Source organism: Phoenix dactylifera, chromosome 14 (genome assembly GCF_009389715.1).
Source record: "Phoenix dactylifera cultivar Barhee BC4 chromosome 14, palm_55x_up_171113_PBpolish2nd_filt_p, whole genome shotgun sequence".
Lineage (NCBI taxonomy): Eukaryota > Viridiplantae > Streptophyta > Magnoliopsida > Arecales > Arecaceae > Phoenix > Phoenix dactylifera.
The window spans coordinates 5,884,004-5,905,780 of NC_052405.1; the positions used below are offsets into that span (position 1 = coordinate 5,884,004).

At 37.8% G+C, this 21,777-nt stretch overlaps 1 long non-coding RNA gene and 1 pseudogene across 1 annotated transcript; both read left to right on the forward strand.

Moving 5' to 3' along the window:
- The first annotated feature begins 618 nt into the window (after positions 1–618).
- LOC103708063 lies at positions 619–17,624 on the forward strand (annotated as a pseudogene).
- LOC120113017 lies at positions 12,795–14,434 on the forward strand. The gene is made up of 2 exons (XR_005514754.1): positions 12,795–13,418; positions 13,509–14,434. It is a non-coding gene; the product is annotated as an uncharacterized LOC120113017 (long non-coding RNA).
- Positions 17,625–21,777: the final 4,153 nt, after the last annotated feature.

A 21,777-nucleotide genomic window follows, 5' to 3' on the forward strand; every position in this document is an offset into this window, starting at 1 on the left:
ATAAAAAAATAGACGAAATCGGAAAAATAAAATATTTTTTATTTTTTTAAAAAATATATATTACTAAAATAGATTTCATCCAGTACGAGTATGGATATACTTAATAAAATTAGAAACAACAAATGTCTAAGTGTTCTATACAACTATGGCTCTCCAGCTCGTAATTTTTTAGATGGCGCGACATAAAAAGTTATCCAATCTACTGCTCTGTTGGTCTCTCTAAATATATGTTTAGCATGGTAGGGCATTGTGTAAATATCTCCAAATGTCGTGTGCCCTCCACAGTGACACCGTGGAAAATATCTTTTTAAAATTCGATTAACAGCTGTTATACAACGCTGAGAAGTCCGCCTTAAATCCACAGTACGTAACCGAAGTTCGAGGGCAACGATTCATCACGTTTCCGTCGTTTACACTGTCACCTGCGTCCTTAACAAACGAGTCAAGCCAGCTGTTTCGTCACAAACAGCATTCACCCGGAATCTCCTACGTGTCGTTCAGTTCTTTCATTTTATCATTCAATTCACAGCACTCCTACTAGGCCCCACCTTACAAAAGCGAGACACGTCATTACATACCCCTGTTTGCTATTCGTTGGAAGACATCCGATCCGTGTCCTGTCGGCAGCCGCATTAGGATCGACTCCCGACGAGGTTAATACCTGTCCGTCCTTCTCCTACGCCGTCTCCCGTCTTTCTCCGCGAAATCCGCCGCCCGATCCCATCGGACGGCAAACGCGCTCCGACCATCTCTCCAAATCTAGCTCCCGGAGCCGACATCCTCCACGTTTACATAAGGGCCGCCGCGTCGCCGCGATGGATCGGATGCGGGCTGGGAGCCCGTGTACTCACGACAGCGGAGCGGGGGGTCGAGCAGTACGGGCTCGTCGTCGCCGGCGATGTCGCCGGGGCACCACCGCTCGGCGTCGGCCTCGTTCGGCCTCTCCGGCTTCCGCCGGACGCAGAACCTCGCCGCCAAGGCCGCCAACGCCCGCTCGCGCAGGTCATGGCATCCCAGGCCGCCGACGATGGCGAGGATAGGACGACGACGGGCTATTCGGCGACGGCGGCGGCGGTGCGGGGTTCCGGTATGGCGTCCCAGGCCGGGAGCCAGCAGCAACGGCGGCGCTTCCTTGTTTGGGAGAGCAGCTAGATCCCCCTCCCCCGCGTAATTCCGGAACTTCTAGTTGTAGGAGAGATCTCATCTGCGTATAATTTTGATTTATTTCCTATATTTTGGCGTAAGAGAGAGTTGATGTGGGACTAGATCTCCATTCAATTCTATGAACTCCAAAATTAATTGTTGCTTTCTATTGGTTTCCGCTTAAGTTTCGGGGAATTCTTGGTGTTTATGTGTACTTATGCTGATATAGATCGGTATCTGCTACGAACCTGAAGTTCCTATTCTTTATCTTAATAAAATATAGGGTGGGTCCTCCTCCCTTTTCATCAAAATCAATGATTCCTTTTTTGAAATGTCGATCACAGTTGTTGCTTTCCTGGGTGAATCCATGAATTACGGATGGTTGATTTGAATTTATTTGAATTCTGAGTCTCTATCAAGTTTGAATTTAGCTGTATTGGTTCATTTTCTTGGATATCTTTCTGTTTATACAAATGAATGACTGATTTAATATTGATTTGGCTTTGGGTCACCTTTCTGAAGTCAATATAATCTTCAAACTGTTGGTTTTGATAATCCAGATATGTTTAAAGTAATCTTCAAGACAAGGTTATCAGATCCAATTAGAATTTCAGCTTTGGGATCAAAATTGTCTACTATTTTCCTGTCTGAATCTAGGGCCTTTGTGGTTGGCTATATGCCCCTAAGTCATTATTGACTGTTTTAGAGTTTTATTTTCAGACCTTTTTTTTCGAAAAAGTATGCAGGAGAGCCATTTCTAATGGAATGAACTGGTTATGAAATCCCTACACCAAATGAACAAGGGGGACTAATTAGGTTTTTATTTTCTGATAACTAGAAATGGAAGAAGTCAGCATGTTGCAAGCAGTCGGTGCCTCTGTCTGCCCTGATTGATTCATGATCATGGTGGGATTCTGATGACTGTATAAGCCAGTTGTATGCTGTTAAAGCATGAGCAATGGGTCTCGTAAATATAAAAAATTCTGCTGCTAACTTTCTCAGAAATTTTTTTTAGATGGTTACATGAGACTTATTTTATTAGCCAAACTTCACTAGTTTCTTGTCTAATTTGATATTGTCATATCTTAATTAGTTAGGTCGGACTTTGTAGAACCAGCTCCAACAGTTCGCTCTACATCAGCTGGAAGATCATCATTATCAGTTCGCGCAGCAACACGGGTGCCTCCAAGCAGAACAACACTGGATCTCCATCTCCTAATCCAGTAATAGAACCTCCACTTGATAGGCGACCGGATAGAAGGTAACATGATTACTTTGCTCTCATATTATGGTATACTTGCTTGAAGAGAAGATGTTCTGGTCTTTCAATTCTATCTTAATATCTGTAAAAGTTGGCCCTGACATAGGATGATCAATTACTGTTGAGATCTGATGCCCAATTAAGGTGTATCATTCATTTGTTTCTTTATTTCCATGCTGGTTTGGAGCTAACTTATGGGTAGCAGATGAATCTCTCATGCTGTCACTACCAAATAAAAAAAATGTGAATTTTGAAGTATAACTCTCGCACTAATTTGCCCAAAAGTGTTCATCTGCCATACGCCACTCTAGGTTATCAGGGTAGAATATAGCTTCTGACATGAAGGCCTCTAGAGCAAAGTTAGAGCTGCATCCTATACATGTTCCATTTCACATCTTGTATAATTACGGAAGCCTGTGATTCCATTCCCATTCGAGAGCCCCCATATAAGAAGCCTTAGATTATTTTTTTATTAACATAACGAGCCAACCCTTGTCCCAATTATTCTTTTATGTGCTTTAGATTTCATTCCATAGGTTAAGCCACCTTCAAGAATTTAAGATGCTTTTAAGATGGCTCTTAATTTGCATATGAAACGAATACTGATTTAATATATTCTATTTTTAATTACTAAAAAAAGGTTATTACCCAGTTATGTTCCAAGAATTTAGGATTCTGGAAGGACGAACTGGGGACAAACCTAATCTTGAGGAATTTTCTATGCCAAGTAGCTGCCCTGAGATTTGGTGCCTATACCATTGCACTTATCAGCCCAAGTATTTACCATTGCACCAAGCAATGAACCCCTTCCATTTTTTAATTAATGTTCTGGAAATATTGAAGCAAATGTTTTGCATCCTTTTGTTTATATTTCCAGATAAACAATAATGTTTTAATTATCTGAAAAAATAAGGATCTAGTGTCATTGCAAGATTAGATGCATCAATTTCTCTCTTCATTATGGATGCCTCGGTGTTGAAGGTATAAACGCAAATATCAACCTTCTTTTTAAAAAATGCTTTCAGCTGTTTTGTATTCTTCTTTGCTTGGAATCATCTGTGAGCCCATGAAATTCAAGAATGCTTTTTTCATGTGTAGCTTTGCATGCCTTTTCAGTGCAGAAGCATTTTGATAAGTCTTCCACCATGCAATCTATCCTAGGTTTCAGAACTTAGTATTTTTATTATATCTCTAGCAGCCATTAACATAAGCTGCAGGTTTCATGTAGATTTGAGGCATCTGAATTCAAGAGAACCAGCAGATCAGCGTGAGGCTTCTGCACTAAGAGATGAGGTAAATATGAACTATGTGTCAGTTCTTTCAATTTGTCAAACCAAACACTTGGATTTTTTTCAGCTTGTTTGAATGAAGAAGATGCTAAAATTGGCTTCTTAATGAGAAATAAGAGGCAAGTCCTTGAAGAATCTGTTGTTAGGCTAACTTTTGCATATTTGCAGTTTGATATGCTACAAGAAGAGAATGAGAACCTTCTTGAAAAGGTGTGTTGTCCTTAGATTTTATCAAGGAAATTGTCATCTCTTATAATAGTCCTCTGACAGCTCTTTCCAAATGTCGTCCAGCTACGAATTGCTGAAGAGAGATGTGAGGGAGCAGAAGCCAGGTCGAGGGAGCTTGAGAACAGGTACCTTTTACTCTAGCTCTGTTGGTCTTGTTACTGTTTATGACCAATAGGCAATTTCTGTCCTCTCTGTTTGGCAAGTTGTACTCTCATCTATGGTCACAGTGGATAGAAGTTTGATAGGTTTTATACATATTCCAAAATGTAATTGATGGTCAGATATGTCACTGACATGTTTGTTTAGGCCAGTGAAACCTGTTAAAATTTTCCGTCTTGGTTTTATTATGTCGATCATACTATTAGAATCATTATAAATTTGCATGATATGCCTCTAGGCTTGCATGTAATATCACTGGCAAAAATCTATCATGTGTCGTGTTGGAAGCTGATAAGAAATATTTCTCTCGCGAGCCCTTCAGAATCTCCACTCCTAGTCCTTATTCCAGCATCTTGTAATTATGTTTCTCCCATTTTGACATCTCTCATGATAGTATGAAGGCCAACTTGCTTTCCTTCTATCAACTTTCCTGTGTTTGAAACCTCCTCTAGGTGTCCAAGCAACAACTGGAGGCTCGAGCAGCTTCCTCCTACTGAGGTGCATGTTGATGTTTCCATGAAGATCTAGGCAATCCTGTGGTCAAAACAAAGAAAATTGAATGTTTAGTCATGCAAAGGCCCAGTATTAGTAGTCATTAGACCTGAAGGGCTTACTTCTTCCTTCCAAAACTCTCTGTAAATAAGGTCATTCAGAAGAGATTCTAGATTTTAATATTCCTTCCACTATAGCCAAAAATAGGGAAAGAGTCACTCCATCTTTTTTGAACAGCAGGATTCATGAAGAAATTGGCTTAAACTGAGCTCTAGCAACTCCATCTCTCTCTAGCTCTTTTTGGTCAGTTTCAACAATTCCAATAGGTTTTAGCTAAAACTGACTTGTTTTCATTCCAATTTTGGTGGTTTCCGCTAATTTCAGCAGAAAACTGACAAACTAATGATAGATGCTTTTTTTTATCTTTTTATTTTTGTATCTACTATTATATTAGGGTCATTGTCTTTTTTTGTTTGAGTACATAGGCTATATATTATTGATTCTCTATGGCCTTTCTTTCTTTTCCTTGTTATTAAAAGAGGGAGCAGCACAATGAATATGACCCTTGACAAGCTGAGGATTTCAAAAAGGCCCTCATTATTTTATAAATTAAGATGAACAACTAAATACAATACATTTTCGTAGCAACAATATCTTTCTTAAATAAAATAAATATAATATTTTATAACTATGTTAATAACCACTTAACCTCAAAAAACATGAGAAAGAAATGCCCAAATTAAATATGATATTGAGTTCTACGAAAACATGAAGGAAACTATGGAATTCACTAGATAGTAGAAACCTTCAAATTGCTAAATATAATGAGTTTTCATATATCTGAAGTTCAAAACAAATAATATATATTTTCCCATAGTACAAAATTCCAAGAAACTTGAGATTAACTTATATGCAATATTAATTTCACTCCATATGTGAAAATTATAAAAAAATAAAGAACCTACATAACTCAAAATACTTTTAAAGTGTTGTACTTTTTTTTGTTTCTTTGATTTTTTTTCTTCAAAAATTTTCAATTTGTTTGAATGTTTTTTTACTTATGTTTTTTTTTTGGACTGGTCTAAGACTTGGTGCAAAACTTCTGCTGAAACTATTGGCACCAAAATTCCATGGACCTGGCTAGAACTGAAACTGATAGAATTTTCAAATGTTGCAACCTACCATGCTTAGAGGAGGAGGGATCTCATGCTTCACACAGTAGAGCCTTAGTCATCATTCCATATGAATATCTGAAATTTTGTGGTCCTTAATTTTGCAGGTGGCTACTCTTGGAGAAGGGGTATCTTTGGAGGCTCGACTATTGAGCAGGTAAAGTTTGCATGAATGAACATATTACCAACCGTTATTTGATGCTTCCATTATGATATTTTGCTTCAAATGCAGGAAGGAGGCAGCACTACGACAAAGAGAGGTCAGCATAGCTAAGCCTGAACTTAACTTTGTTAATTCTTATTGTTTCTATAATTTATAAGAATATTTCATGAAGATTGCCACAGCATGCTTGATCCTTTTGATAGTACTTAAAAAAATTGAAGTTAATGTTGATCCTCTATCATATGTGTGCATGTGATTGGTTGTGCATGTTGTCTCTGTGTTCAGCATAACATCAACTTCCTATTTCTAGTTCTGTAGGGGATAAAGAATAAGTTTTGTTAAAATTGGTAACACCCTTTTTAACTCTAGTTATTATGTTAGAAAATAAGCTACCTTAATGTTGTACAGTAGTTTGTTAATATTATTAGGAAGAAATGATCGATGCAAATAGGAAAGAGGGACACATACTGATTTATAAAACAGTGATGTTATAATTTATAGCAAACCTGATTGTCGCAGCATATACTTCATTCACATGGAAAGATTTCTTACATATTTTCTAGAATTATGATCCATATTTTCCTGGATTGTTTCTTTTTCTTTTCTTTCTTTTGTCTTAATTAGTGTTGATGAATCACAGTCAAAAGCTTCTTGGTGAATTGTTCCTTAAGGTCTAATCCTCAGGCAAGCAGTTATTCATTTAGGTGACTTGTCATGTCTGCTAAATGCTTCTAGTGGATGCAAAACTCCTTCACACTTGATGCATTTCCTTAAATGGTTGTTAGTATGGCAATATAACTTCATCTGCAAAAAGATGTTCAAGACTGTGGTCTCAGAAATGGCAAGATGGGCTGCCTAAAAAGTTTTGACCTTCAAACTGTCAATGTGCTTTCCTAAATGGCTGTTGTTATGGTGATGCAGGACCAAATTGGTATTGCCTGCATTGTGTCATTGAATTGTAGGGATTAGATAGCTTAGGCCTTAGGGTTTACAATCAGCTTTTTTGCTTGCTGTCCAAGTCCGAGAACAGGACAACCAGTGATAAAACTGAATTTAGGGCAATGGTAGATCAAGAGAAAACATGCTGTTTTAAGGTTTCCAAGTGAGGAAGATGGAAGAAAAGGCCTAGGGCTTGATTGAAAACTCAGTTGATCAGATTTCAGTAAATAATAATTGCAGAAATAAACAGAATTAACAAAGAATTTAGCAATCAATAATAGAGAAATCTGTAGTGGAATTTAGGAGGAAAATATTGATATAAAACCAAGCAGATTATAAATCAGATATGAAGTTTACTGACTGAAATCTGATGAGAAATTAAATAGTATCGGCAGTGAAAATTAAATAGAATAAGGTGAATGGAGGTGAAGAACAGAATTAATGGAAAGAGGAGAAGTAACAGAGAAAGAGAGAAAAGATAGGAAAGAAGGGTAGCTGAACCAGGCTCAAAAGAATCTTTTTTATTTATTCATAAAAATTGTGCATACAATCTCTTTTTGATGACTCTTTTTGGACCCTTTATAATATCAAAAATCCCCTCATTTGAATCATCTAAGACTCTTATAAATTATAGAAAGAAATCCCCCTAGAATCACATCAACCACTAATTTATCTAACTCTTGCTAGGACTCCTATAACATCATAATTACTATAACATATACTGTTCACACCAGGGTCTGCGGAACCATCCTGAACCGAGCGATTCCGGCCATACCGAGCCGTCCCGGCGGCGGACCAGGACGATTCCGGCAACGAAAACGAAACCGTTGCCGGAGGAGGAGAAGGAAAAGGAAAGAGAGGAAAAAAGATGGCAAGCGGAGAGGGAGGGAGAGGGAGAGGGAGGGAGGCCGGTGGAGGGTGGCGGAGGCCAGCGCCCAAGCAGCAGGTGGAGGCTGGCGCCCAGACAGCAGGCGGAGGCTGCGCCGTTCCCCTATTTCGTTCAAACAATGAAATGGCCGCGGCCTCCGCCTGCTGCCCGAGCGCCGGCCCCCACCACCTTCCGCCGGCCTCCCTCCCTCTATCCCTTCTTTCTATCTCTATTTCTCTCTCCCGTTCGCCCTCTCCCCCGCCTCCTTTACTTTGTCGGTACAGGCCCGGCACGGCACAGCATGGGCCTGTATCGACTCATACCATTGGGCAACCGGTCCAGTGCCTGGTACCGGCATAACAGACCATGGTTCACACCGTAGTACCTTCAACGGTAATTCCAAGATACTTTCTTGTCTAAAACGTATAGATTATAGAAAAAAAATACATAAATCAGACCTAAAAGATTTCTAAAAGAAATAAAACAGAAAAGCTTGGACTGTTGGATTCTTAATGCCCACATAACTTCATCTACAAAAAGATGTTAAAGACTGTGGGCAGATCTGGCAAGATGAACTGCCTAAAGTTTCGACCTTTAAGCTGTCAATGTACTATGACATCCCCCATGATGTAAAAGGAAGGGGGTCCCTTTTTCTGAAGCCTTGAGAGCTCCTAGATAAAATACTGCAATGTCCTTAAAGAAGCATGGCGCTATCAAAATAATTTTTTGTAAATACTTCCTATATTGGGCCATCTTAGAATACATTTTTACATTATGTGTTGTTATCAGGTTTCAGATTTTGCAATTGCTATCATAATTTTATATGCTTTCATTCATGCTAAGCAAAATTGCCTAGATGATCTAGTGCAAACTTGCTTGATCGACATGTATCAGTTGACATGACCTGCTGTCCCTTTAATAAAGCTTCCATGTTCCCATGCCTTTTTTTCTTATGACTATTCTTGCTTCAACTTAATTGGAATAGAGATGCTTGACTGATTTAATGGATCAAAAGTCTCTTTTGACCCCTTAACTACTTCAGGCTGCTATGAAGGCTGCCATGCAGACCAAGGGTGAAAGAAGTGAGGAAATAGCAGCTCTTCAAATGCAAGTGCAGGTACCATATGCCTATTATGTTTAAAATTTTATGCTTATTGTTATAGTTTGCTTAGCTGTTACAATGCAGGTGATTTTCTGGTGTCCATTTTAGCTGCTAATTTCTTGCATTCTAATTTTTGTAGTCTGCAAGAGATGAAGTTGCAGCTGCAGTGGAACAACTCAGAGAAGCTGAATCTGAAACAAAAGCTTTACGCTCCACCACACAGAGAATGATCTTGACTGGAGAAGAAATGGTTTGCATTTTAGCCATTTTCTAGTTCTTTGTAAATCATGTAAGATGCTTGATTAGTTGTGTGCGAATCTGATTGTGTATGCATGTTTAAATTATAGGAAGAGGTTGTTCTCAAGAGGTGCTGGCTCGCTCGGTACTGGGGTCTGGCTGTTAAGCATGGTAATCTGCTGTATTTTGATGTGTATTTCAATTGTGTGGAGATGAAGTTTATTTGTCTTTGTTATTTCTATCTTCTTGAATTTTCGAGGTATACTCTGTTTACATTTATTAATACACACAGCATGAGGATGATACATATTTAAATTCTATCTTAACTTATATATATGCAACAGTGTGCTTTTAAATTCCCACAGAACACATTTGTCCCGAGTGGCATATTGGTTTCTGCAGAAAGTATTGGAAGAAAGATAATCTATATGCTATGTCATATCTTTATAAACTTTGACATGTCTGAATTTCTTGTTATGTTTCATAATTATACTAAATTTAAATCTGATTTATCTTTTTTAATAAAAAATGTCAAAATAGAGGCAATGATCGTAGTAAAGAAAATGATGGCATAAGATTTGTTGGTCTCAAATTGAGAAACTTGGCATTATGTTCAAAAGTAGACAAGATTTTGGAGGTTTTTATTCAGTAGAAGCCATAAAGTATATAAAAAGAAACCAAGTTGGGCTAATAATTACAAAAAGAGTATCTTCATCTGGTAAAATCTTGTTTCTTATTGTCATAACTCATATGCAATTCATAGTGTGAGGAGTGCGTAAAAGAACTTAAAAAATATTAAATAATGAATTTGGTCAAAAGTGGGGGACTAGAGAAAACTACGTATTTGATTTAGTGTTTAATATTGAAGAAAACCCAAATATGTGGTTATTAATGGTAGAAAAATCATAATTATTAGAGGCAGTAGCAAAACAGGTGCTCTGGTACCCCTTGCATATATTTTGGTATCCATTCTGTATTGGTTGCTGAGTACTTGAATGCTGTTGTAGGCTTGTCGTTTAGGTTTAAATGAATCTTTAGGGTTTAGAATAAAATTGAATTTTAATTTTTATAAAGGCAATCAAAATTTTTGGATTGTGAGTTGCTGTCTGAGCATATAATTCAGCTTTTTAATTGAGTGCATCAATAGGACAAACCTTTCCAAATGTTACAAACTCTGGGTGGGCTCATTAGACCAATTAACTATGCTCGGAAATATTGTGATAGGGTTAAGGATGCATTTCTTTTTTGTTTTCTCTAGTTATAAACTTAACCTCATTAGTTTAATCAAATCAATGCTCAAGTTTTTAGTGTTTAACTAAAGACCTATAGCTTTTAAGCCATTCTCAAATATATTTTTTGATGATTCTCTTTCTCTCTCTGGCAAGCTTTCCATGTTTACATTAGGTTAGTTTTGGGGGTTAGTGAATTTCTATAATATTTGATGAAGGATTTGATTGAATTTCTCTTTTCATATTCTTTTGTCAAAGTCTGATAAGTTTCTGCACTCACCTTACACATAAAGTTTTTGGCCTGATAACTTTCAACGTACCATCTAAGAATGACCTAACTTTTTTATTACCATGGTGCTTCATTCACCTAACATCTTGTACATCATCATTATGTTTAGGTCTTGATTTTTTTCATTTTTCTCCCAGATAAACCATCTTGATTTCATTGCCAATTGAAGCTGTATCAGATAGCGAAAATAACAAAGTGACTCATTTTCATTTCTTACCATATATAATAAACACTCTGGGCATGATCGACTGTCACCCAGAGTCATTGGACATTCAACTGTCTCATGAGCTTGCATGTGAGATGGTATCCGAGCATAAAAGGAACAGCACAGGGTTAAAACCCAAACAACAGCACTGCTAAATCTCAAATCCCTATTATCCTGATAATCCTTACTGCTATAAAATGGAAAGGGGAGAAAAGTCTAAAAGATAATTTCAATTCACAATTGTACTCTTTCTCCTAATATCCACTCTAAGATATCAGATCCATCCATTTTTATCTCACATGCAAAGCATGTGCCAAGATCTAGTTGCTGTAAGGGCTCTGTTCTAAGCAAAGGCGACACTGATTTTGTTCCTTTGCACTTGAGAACCCCCCTTGCTACTTGTTTCTTGTGGTACAACCATGCATCAAGTTTATACAAAAAAAAGTCTGATTGGATGTTGTCCACCAAATAGAAGGTTAGTCATTTCCCGAGTTTTTTTTGGTTAGAGAAGGGGAAGACTGAAAAGATACTTTGATGGTATTGGCGAATAGGTATTTTTAGGCACTCTACATTTTGAGTTCTTTGCCATCAACATGAATTGAATGCTTAGGTCTTTTAATACCAACTTTAAATGGGATAATGTTTATTGTTTACTTTGCTTTTTGCCCCCAGTACGTGTATATTGATGTTTTTATTCGTGTCCATTGCCTCCTCGTTGTGTTTTTATTGACACCTAAAAGTATAGGTATCTACCCTGAAATTGCTGCATCAAAACATGAGCACTGGTCGTCATTAGCTCCTCTCCCTCTCGAAGTCGTCATTTCTGCAGGACAAAGGGCTAAGCAAGAGCCTTCGAGTCAACGTAAGTCAAATAAGTATAACCACCAGAAGTACTGATATTAGTATCACTATTTACGTAAAAAATGGATGTGACATGTGTCTATTCTTTTTTTCAATTTCTTAAATATCAACTAGGTGATGGTGATTCTGAGAGAAGAAATAAACTTGTTCGAGATTTGAGTGATATAACTGGAGAAGGCAATGTGGAAAGCATGCTTTCCGTTGAGAAGGGCTTAAGAGAACTTGCTTCACTGAAGGTCTGTTTAACTTTCCATTCCTACATGAATATATCTTGTTGCTTTGATAAGTAATTGCCATGACTCCTAGCTTCTTTTAAACTTTAATGTAGATTTGCTGTTACAATTATTGCAGCCTATTTTATCTTCTCTTGCACCTGCATGTCTTCTCTGTTGTGTTACGTAGACACTTAACATGGCTGCCAAGCATCTGTGTTCTGAAGTGTTAAGACATTTCTCCCTGGACAATTATCTTGTTGCTATGATAAGTGATTACCATGAGTCCTAGCTTCTTTTAAACTTTAATGTAGATTTGTTGTTGCAGTTATTTCAGTCTATTGTATCTTCTCTTGCACCTGCATGTCTTTTCATGTTTCCTGCACACTTAGCATGGCTGCCAAGTGGCTGTGTCCCCAAGTGTCAGAGACAGAGGCCTCTGAAAATCCAGGCATGGCGACATGGCATATATAATGTACACATATAAATAATGACATATAATGTTAGGGTATCCTTAGGTGCATTTTAGTTAACTTGATACTTAAGTTGTTTAAGTCATTCTATGTGCATTTACCGTTAATTGTGATAACTTTGTATTAAAAGCAGCATAAGGCACTTTTCTTTAAATGTCCAAAACTTGAAACTAAGTCTCCTGCATGACACTTGGGGAAAAAAATATGAAGTGGTGGATACTTCTTGCTGATATAAGCAGGACACTTCAAAGTGGACTTTCCAGCGGTATTGTACCATGCCTTGCCCTGGCATGTTGTGTCCATGTGTCCAAAAAATATTGTTACTTCAAGAAACCTAAAAAGGGAATTGTCTGGGTAGTATAGCTTATCTTACTTTTTGCTGATGCTGATGACAGATTGAGGATGCTGTTGTTTTTGCAATGGCTCAACATCGACGTCCTAATTTAGCTCGACAATCTGTGTCAGGTTTGTTCTTATAGCATATATGCTCATCATGTATGTTACATTTGGAAGAAACGAATCATATTTCTTATTTGATTCATTATATTTACCATGTTTCATTCTATTACTCTCAGCTTTATATAACAAGCTGTCATATATTTGTATTCATATTTATATGTATGTATGTATATATGTGTGTGTGTGTGTGTACGCGTGCATGTGGATGTGTACTTTGTTCAATCAACTGAGTGAGAATCTTCTAATTCATTTAGAATAGGTCTTAGTTTTTTATCATTTACAACTTATAATATCTAGAATTTGTTAGTTTTGATAGCAAAAATAATGACTCATGCATTCTTGGTTCCTTAACAGACTTTTGTTTGTGAGGTTTTACTAGAATTGCTTTATACAAAGTTAAATTGAATGAGTTTTACAAAAATGTCTGTTTGGTTGCTTTTCATAAAACTTGTTTAACCGGTAGGTCATACAACCTGAAAAAATATGCTCAATGAAAAACAGCCTCCCTTTGTTTTCATGAAGCCTGTTTCACAGAAAATTAGGTTTTATGATTATCTGTTTTAAGAAATCTTACAGACAAGCCAACAGCCCCTAAGTGATTTTGACCTTCTACCTATGGAGTATGGAGCCTTCCCTGGTAAGAGTTTGCTTCATATCCACCTGAATTTTGAGTACGAGATCTGTGTCCGGATAATCTCTAACCAGAATTGATGATGGAAACTTTCAGCAAGCTATCATGCAGAGGAAGAAAGTCGAAAACTACTCACTTCTATGAGATTCAAACATAAATCTATGTTTACATGCATCCTTGCAACACAGACTTAATCCTGGCCAGAATTCTCAAGTTGAGCCCTCTTCTTGTGCTGGAAAAGATGAATCAGACATTATAATTGGCCTTTGCACATCTACAACAGCAATGATACTGCAGCTAATTTATTACAGCAAATAGATGATTCAAAAGTACTCATGAAATTAAGTGTGGGTTCCTAACCACTTCAGCGGAAGAGGTGGAACTAAAGAAGAGGTTGGCTTGGGTACATTTTTTTTCAAAGGAATCAGTAGACAGTAAGTGCCTAAAGAAGAGGTTGGGAACGGTATGCTTGTAAAATAGAGCAGACAAAATTTGTTCTCCAGGGCAAAGAAAATGCCGCAGTCTTTTCCTCATATAGAGGTTTTTTGAATCCATGCGCCCTACAAGTGCCACACTTCCCTTCTTTTATGAAGCGCAATGATCATGAGGGGCCAGAACTTAACCCTCCACTGGCTAATTAAATTTGTAATTGATAATTACTTATTTTAAAAGATTATAGCTTGTGCATACTCAGTTGCTTTATGTAAATTCCATCTATCCATTTTACAATCCTTTTTGGTTTAAAGATCATGTTACCCACCTTTTTTATCTGATTTTTTTTCTAGTTCGATATCCAAATTAATTGGTATTGCATCTACTCCCTTCCAAATTGCTCTATGCTAGAACCATTGCTCTGGTAAAGTTCTCATTCAAGAACTTTTAAAACACTCTTTCCATCTCTAGCTTTTGCAATACATCCAGAGCACCTTTATTTGAATGAAAAGTTTGAAAGCGCTCTTTATATGTGGTACTACAAGTCTACACCTTCTTGCAAGTGCAATCTTGTTGTCATGTTTTCCTTGGAAAAAGAATTTTACCATCTTTTAGTTTTTAGTCGTCATTACTGTTGTGATGCTGTGGAAAGCAACCACGCTCATATTGAGACATACTTGCATCTGGGCATAGAATAGAGTGCAGCTATAAGAATTCTTGGATGTTTGCTCCATTACTTTCTTCTCTTCACCTTCTACATACAAGCATGGAACAGATTGTGAAACTATAAATATAACAGAATGTTTGCCCCATTGTCATTAGATAGAAATTACACCGTCTCTTTATTTCCCCCCTTCCTAATTAACAGCACCTAACACAATATCTTTTCTGCTTTCTTTTCTGCATGCAGATCTCAAGTCACCTGGTGATCAGAAGTTCGCAGAAGCATTTGGTATTTTCTGAGAACTTAACTTGAGTTAATGCTTCTTGTTAACATCAAGAACATTTTTATTAATTGCATCACAGTTGCTTGGAAACTACGACTTATCTGTAGTTTCTGTATATGCTGGTTATATTTTGGTTGCCATATATGTTTTGTGTGTTGATGTTTTATTCTCTTTGCTTCTTTATTTGGTTGATGTGCTACTAGCACATAATGTTACAGAAGTTTATGTTTCTTGCAGAACTAAGCGAGGAGGAGGCACAAGATGTTTTATTTAAGCAGGTATATTAGTCTTCTTGGTTTGCTATCTTTGTGTCACCTTGTTTTAAAACATACTTTTGCCTACTTTATTATTTCTACACTCATAACGGATTTTAACAATTCTCTGTCTGATTTCATTACTTCATTGAATTTTAAGATTAAACTAACTTGTTCCCTGTTGGCATTCTTGGTCAAACGCTACCTTCCATGGTTCATCGGCCTATTCATACAAATGTAACATGAACATATTTTGACAAATGCTATATATTATGTAAAAGTGATCCCCCCTTCCTCCTCCTCCACCCCCTTCTCTCTCTCTCTCTCTCCCACCTCCCCCCTTGAGAAGAAACAGGTGTTATTAAATCAAAATCAGATCACGTCATAGGGGAAGGGGTGGTTCACCCACTTCTGTTTTACCTATGCTAGTTTAAATTGAAAAAAATTGGGTCCTTTGGTCTTCCAATGATAAGATGAAATTGGATTTAACACCCCCACTCTTCTCTCGTCTTTCTCACCCTCCCCCCTCTCTCTCCTTGAGAAGAAACAGGTGCTATTAAATCAGAATCAGATAACAGATGACACGGAATGGGGCGGTGCCATGACTTTGAACTTTGTAAAAGATGTGGGATAGTTATAGATTGCAGCAGTGTTATTCTTTATGTCTAACCCAGAAGATTAGATGCTTGTTTCTTGAGTGGTGGCATGTGGGATTTGGGGAAAACATTCTTTTAGGTTAGTCTGATCTCTGTTTTGAAGGTACATAACTATTTTTTTTTTCGGTTCACATATCTTGTATGCTATCACAATTGACCTGGCATTGAATCAGAATTGGGTTTCTGTTAGCTTTCTCTGACATGCTTTATTCTCTCTAGCCAGCATGGTTGCCAGTCATTCAGATATCCTGAAGACTTGCATGGCTGGTGTTTTGTTTGGCTTGGACTGTCTAGTTTTTGTGGTTGATGGGTTGGAGAGGGATCTTAAAAGCGTAATCTGTTATATGGGCCAATTGTGGTGACCACTTCAAATGAAGCTGATGCATTTCTTTTCACGAATATTTCCAAGGAGCTCTTGAACAATGCTTCTACTTTTCAAAGGAGACCATGATTGCTATTTTTTTGGCTCGATCTCTTTCTGCCTTGTTGGTTAAGTTTCTTTGAAATTTCTTGGGAGGGTGATGTTTCCTCTTCTCATTTTCCATGTGGTGCCAGTGATGATGATCTATGTGCGGAAACTTGCAAATCTAGCTTCCTGTTATCCTTTTTACAACTGTTATGGTTGGGATTGTTTCTTCCGATATGTCAGCAATTATTAAAAAAAATATTATCAGTTATTGTCACCTGCAAGCTATTAAATCTACACCCCAACACATTCTCATGTGGAACCCCATCACTAAACATTTGATACGGCCCCTGCATCAGAATTACCAGTAAGGTCGTGAAGTATGGATGCATATTCCAGTGCTTTACAATTGGATTATCATTACTGGGAGCTTTTTTTCTGAAGTACTGTTTGTTGCATGATAACTACATAGTTTGCTGCTTAAGTATGTTATTTCTCCCTCTGATTTAATTTGGAGGTATCGGTAGCAGTCCATTGAAAAAATGTTCCCTAGCAACTGCATTTCAGGCTTTCAGCATTTCTTTTTCCTATAATCTTTCTTCTAGTGGGGACAATACAAATATATCATCTACTGCAGGCATGGCTTACATATTTCTGGAGAAGAGCCAAGACCCATGTGGTGGAAGAGGATATTGCTGATGAGAGGCTCGAATTCTGGATCGGCCGCATTGGCCAGCCACCAACATCTCATGATGCTGTTGATGGTATGTTAACTGCTTTATATTATCTTCCCATAAAGTGTCAAATGGATTCATTATTAGCAAAGCTCGTAATTTCTCAGCAAGACAATGCTCATTGCATAATCCTTATAGAACCATACATACTGCAAGATTAGCCATGCATGGACGAGATCAACAATGATTGAAGGATTTTTTACCCCTCCTGACATCACCTTGAAATATTGCGTGTGAGAGATTCATAGAGCACTCTTTTTTTCCTTTTTTTCTCTTTGTAGATTATGACACTTTAACAAGTTTATAATTATCTGGTCTGTTGAGCGAGTCATTGCCATGGCCTGTCCCTTGAATTGGTACCCCTGAATGTATTATTATTCATGCATGGAGATTCACAAAAGGTAATTTTACTGGTGCACCTCGTGTATATATGCCGTCTCATTTCTCCTTTTTGTTTCAGTCGAGAGAGGACTGATGGAGCTGAGGAAGCTGAGCATCGAACAGCAGCTGTGGGAAGCTTCCCGTAGAGAAATCGACCTGCCAGCTGATGCAGAAAACCCTTAGGAAGAAGACATGCCAATTGTTGTTTTTCATTTGTTTCATTAATTTTTTTGTTCATCATTAGCTTTTCAAAATATGATAATCCGCCTCTCCATCAGCTGTGCTTGCTTTCAATTGCTTGCAGGTGCCGTGCCTCTAAAATCATGTTTAAGGGTTAGATGCTATATATATATATAGGTGGATTTTATGTTAATTGATGCATTTTTTTTGAATATTCGATAGCTATCATTTTTTTTATTTATAATACAGGGATTGATATTTTATACATTTAATTGAGTCTCCCTGCGAAGGCCTGACACAATACCACCTGGATTTTTGCAAGCCATCGGGCTACAAGTTCTTAACTGTTAGCTGTCGGTATTGTTGCTATATATAATCTTGGTTGAACATGAGAAAAATCGATGTCTTAATTCCAGAGGGATTCTTTCTGATAGTAACTATCAAAAAACAAAGAATAATTACTGTTGGCCTCTGTATCAGAAGTAATAAGAATTAAGGTTCGTCATACTGGTACTGGTACTGAATCTATATTGCCACATTATTACAGATATGGTATGCAGTACGTCTGGTGTATCAACTGTTGGTATGCCAATGGTATCAAATTGGTACAGTACAGTATTTTCGGTACTGTTCGGTATGGTACGGTATAGTATACTATGATAATAATAGGGTTTGTCATGCTTAATTTGAGACAATTGGTGTGGTTGGGTAGACTTGGATTGGACCCATTTCAAACCTGCCATGGATTTTGCCTTGACCAAAAAATCACCAGCTCAGGCACGTACATAGACGGTGACCAAGATCTAGTTTGAAGTCTCACGATTGGAGCTCGATAATATCTTTTTCCATGGTATAAAAGCTCTAGACCTGTGATGATGGTACATGTTTTGTGGCATGGCCAACTATGAGGCCCAGCAATAATTAGACTTGACTCAAGCGTGCCAAGGCCTGATGTTGAAAGCAACCAATCCTCTTCAAACCAAGATGCTTTTGAAAAGGTTAGCAATGGTCCCTGCCTAGTGAGAAATTAGATCCTACACTGCATGCATTATGTAGCTATGGGTGTATGTAGCTAATCATAGCTGCTCGTTCATGTAGACTCCATATATCTAACGTGGCTCTCGATGAACCACTACAGAAAGGAGCGATTGTGATTACCTGCATGCATGACTACATGGTGCTTGCGGTGCGAGAATATAATTTCTCGTTGATCACCGAATAATGTATATTCGAAAAATTTCTCTCCCTTGCTATCAAAAAGTAGAGAAAAAGATTGCGAGCAATGCTCAAAACCACTCAAAAACTCTAGGGGGAGATGTTTCCCTTGGAGGGCATGGGCATTGTGGTAGTGAAATTAGAAAGTGGTTAGTGGTTGGAAGTGAATCGACCGTTCCTCTAGCATTAATTTATTGACCCGTCGAGTGCCCAAGGCCGGTTTGGTTTGGTATTTATTTGAAGCACTCTGAAAGGATGACCATTTAAGAGCCAAAAAGTCCAGTCATTTGCTTGACGTACATATGAGCTAATTTGGCTCATGAAGAACCAGAAGATATGCATGCTATGAAATTCTCTAACTCTCTCTCTCTCTCTCTCTCATGAAACTCTTAGCATATTTTTTCAGATTTTGGAAAGGAAAAGTTGCTAATCAAGATCAATACAAGATTTAGTATATATTTCAAAACCCCAAATAAAAAAAATGCTAACCAGCCAACTATATATTAAGGTCTCATGGTGATTGCATCAAAGAACAATTATCAACTCCTGTTCTATAACTCAAAATTGAGTCCATATCTCATCTACTAAATAAAAATTAGAACCAATTATATGCCCTTCCCTTATTTCCTTCTTCCTTTAATGTAGTACTCTATGGTTTTCTTCACCAATTTCTATATGAAATTTGTATGAAAATCAGGTTACAAAGAAAGCAAAAAAGGGACTCCATTTGTGAAGAAAATGCAGGGAAATTTTTGGTATTCTTGTAAGATAGGAATCCATCTGGGCAAATAAGCACCAATACATGGTGGATCGGGATCAGTGTCATACTGCCGAGTTTGCATATTAGGAACTCTCCATAGCTGGCCATATCCTAACTGACGACCTAGTGATCATCGAGATCCCATCGATATAATAGGCAAGACGTTATCCGCTTGTAAAACACTCACGTCCGATGTTCTGATTGTACTCAACCTAGTCACTTCTGGTCAACCCACATGTTTTAATTTTTTGGTGGTAGGTAAACTTTTTCACCAAACATATTAAAAAAAGGAGGCAGAGAAGGTAAAAAAGAAGAATGCCCTAATAGACTGATAGACGACCTCCTCTCATTCTCTGATTACCATACTGATTTAGGCATTAGAAGGTCTCCCGCCAGATACATTTCAATCAGAAAATTTTGTTCTGTGCTACTTTAGGTCAGATTTTTACCATCCGATGATTAGGCTCTCAGCTGCAGTGACCGAGCGTCACTCATCTTCTCCAGTTTCGACTAAAGCAACTAATTATTGCGCTCTCTGGTATTATTGTGTTTGTCGTTATGGTGCTTAGGGCTAGCCGGTTATCGGCGGCAATAGACTCAAATTGAGAAATAATAATAAAACAAAAGTTAGTGAGAGAGTGGGGAAAATTCCAACAGAAGCAAGCTGCCTCTTTAGCCTTTATTCATGGAACAATGGAAGGTGGGCACTGGCTGTTTGTGAGCCAGAGACGACACACTGACACGGGCTGCCCATTAACTGCAGCACTGTGGACCTGACCATTGGTGTCTTGTGCACACTTTGGGCTTCGTGTTCTATTATTTGCCTTTTAAATTATTAACCTGGCGTTAAATGCTGGTGTCCTTGTAACTGGCTTCATATAGCTTGGTGGAATGTCCACATTTCATTCTTCTTGGGAGGAATCATATGGAACATTTAAAAAGAATCCAAACAAGAAAATAAAGAGCACAAAAAGTTTACTCTAAGACTGTCCCTTTAATTGCAAACTTGGTTGTCTCTCAATATTATTAGTCCTAGATGAAGAAGATAATTGTGATTTCTTAAAGAACAAACAAAAGGAAATATTTGACTCATAGTAGCCATAATTGGACTAGTGAAAGCACTCTCCCTTTACCACAAAATTAAGCCTAGAGGAAGAAGATAATTAATCATGATAGATGTTGTCTCATATTACCCATAACTGCAATAGTGATAGTTTTCCTCTTGGAGTCCTTGAGTAAGCTGTATCATCTAAAGCAAAGAAGAGGAAGTAGGAGAAGAAGAAATTCTATTTGCAGATCAAGATTAGAACATCACTAGTAGAAGAATACCAGAACATAAGGGACAAAGCACACCCTAATAGACCTTGGCTGCTCCATCTTATTAACAGATTTAAATGGTGCCTTACACTGTACACCAATTTATCAAATAAATTAAGTTTTAAATAACCTGATCCATCCTGTGTGGAGCAATGGATTAACATTTATATTAACTTCACATTTCTCATGCAACTATAATATCGTTAGAGAGTTCAGCTTCTTTTTTTTTTGCCCCTGCCTTTTTTATAGGACCACAAGGAATATGGGCATGGTTATAAGGCAAACAAGGCACTGTATGACCCTCTCTTTTTCTGTCCTCTGGACTAGTTTCTCATCATGTCTCTGTATAAAATTCAGAAGAAAAAAAATCAGAAAAAAGATCAAGGAGCCTGTATTATCTCATGCATAAATATCATACCACAATTAATAATAATAATATAATATTATAGTGATAAGTATACTGTGAGTGAGCAATGTGACTTTATATATATTACTTTTATAAATTATAAGCAGAACTTCATAGTTAAAAAAAATGGTGCTCTTTTTTCTCCATAAAATAATCGATTACTGAGAGAGTGAGATTCCCACCAGACTACACATGTATACCGGAAGGCGAACGATGCAGCAGACTGGACGGCTTCCTCTGCGGCTCACCAACTTGGAGGCTTTACCTAAGCAGACTACGAGTCTGTGCCCGAGCTCTTATATAGTATTTTGTTTTCTGACTTTGTTAGCTGCATTCACATCTGTCATGTGTGATCTGCCGATGTACAAAAAAAAAAAAAAAAATAGAAAGAAAAAAAAAAAAAAAAAAAAAAAAAAGAAAGAAGAAGCAGCAGCAGACGCAGGCCCATAGGGATCATTGGAGGCCCAAGGTTTGTTACATCAGAATGTGGGTAGATTGATGGCTTGGTGAGCCCAGACTTCTGTGGGCCCACCCGGAAGGGACTGTGGGGTCCACTGAAAAGTGAGTCCAAGCGAAAAGTCCACGGCGCCAGGGTTTGCCACGTCGTCAAGTCCATGTTCCCGCACGCCTTGTCCAACTTTTTTTTTTCACCCCGGGACCCCTCCTCTAGAAATCAT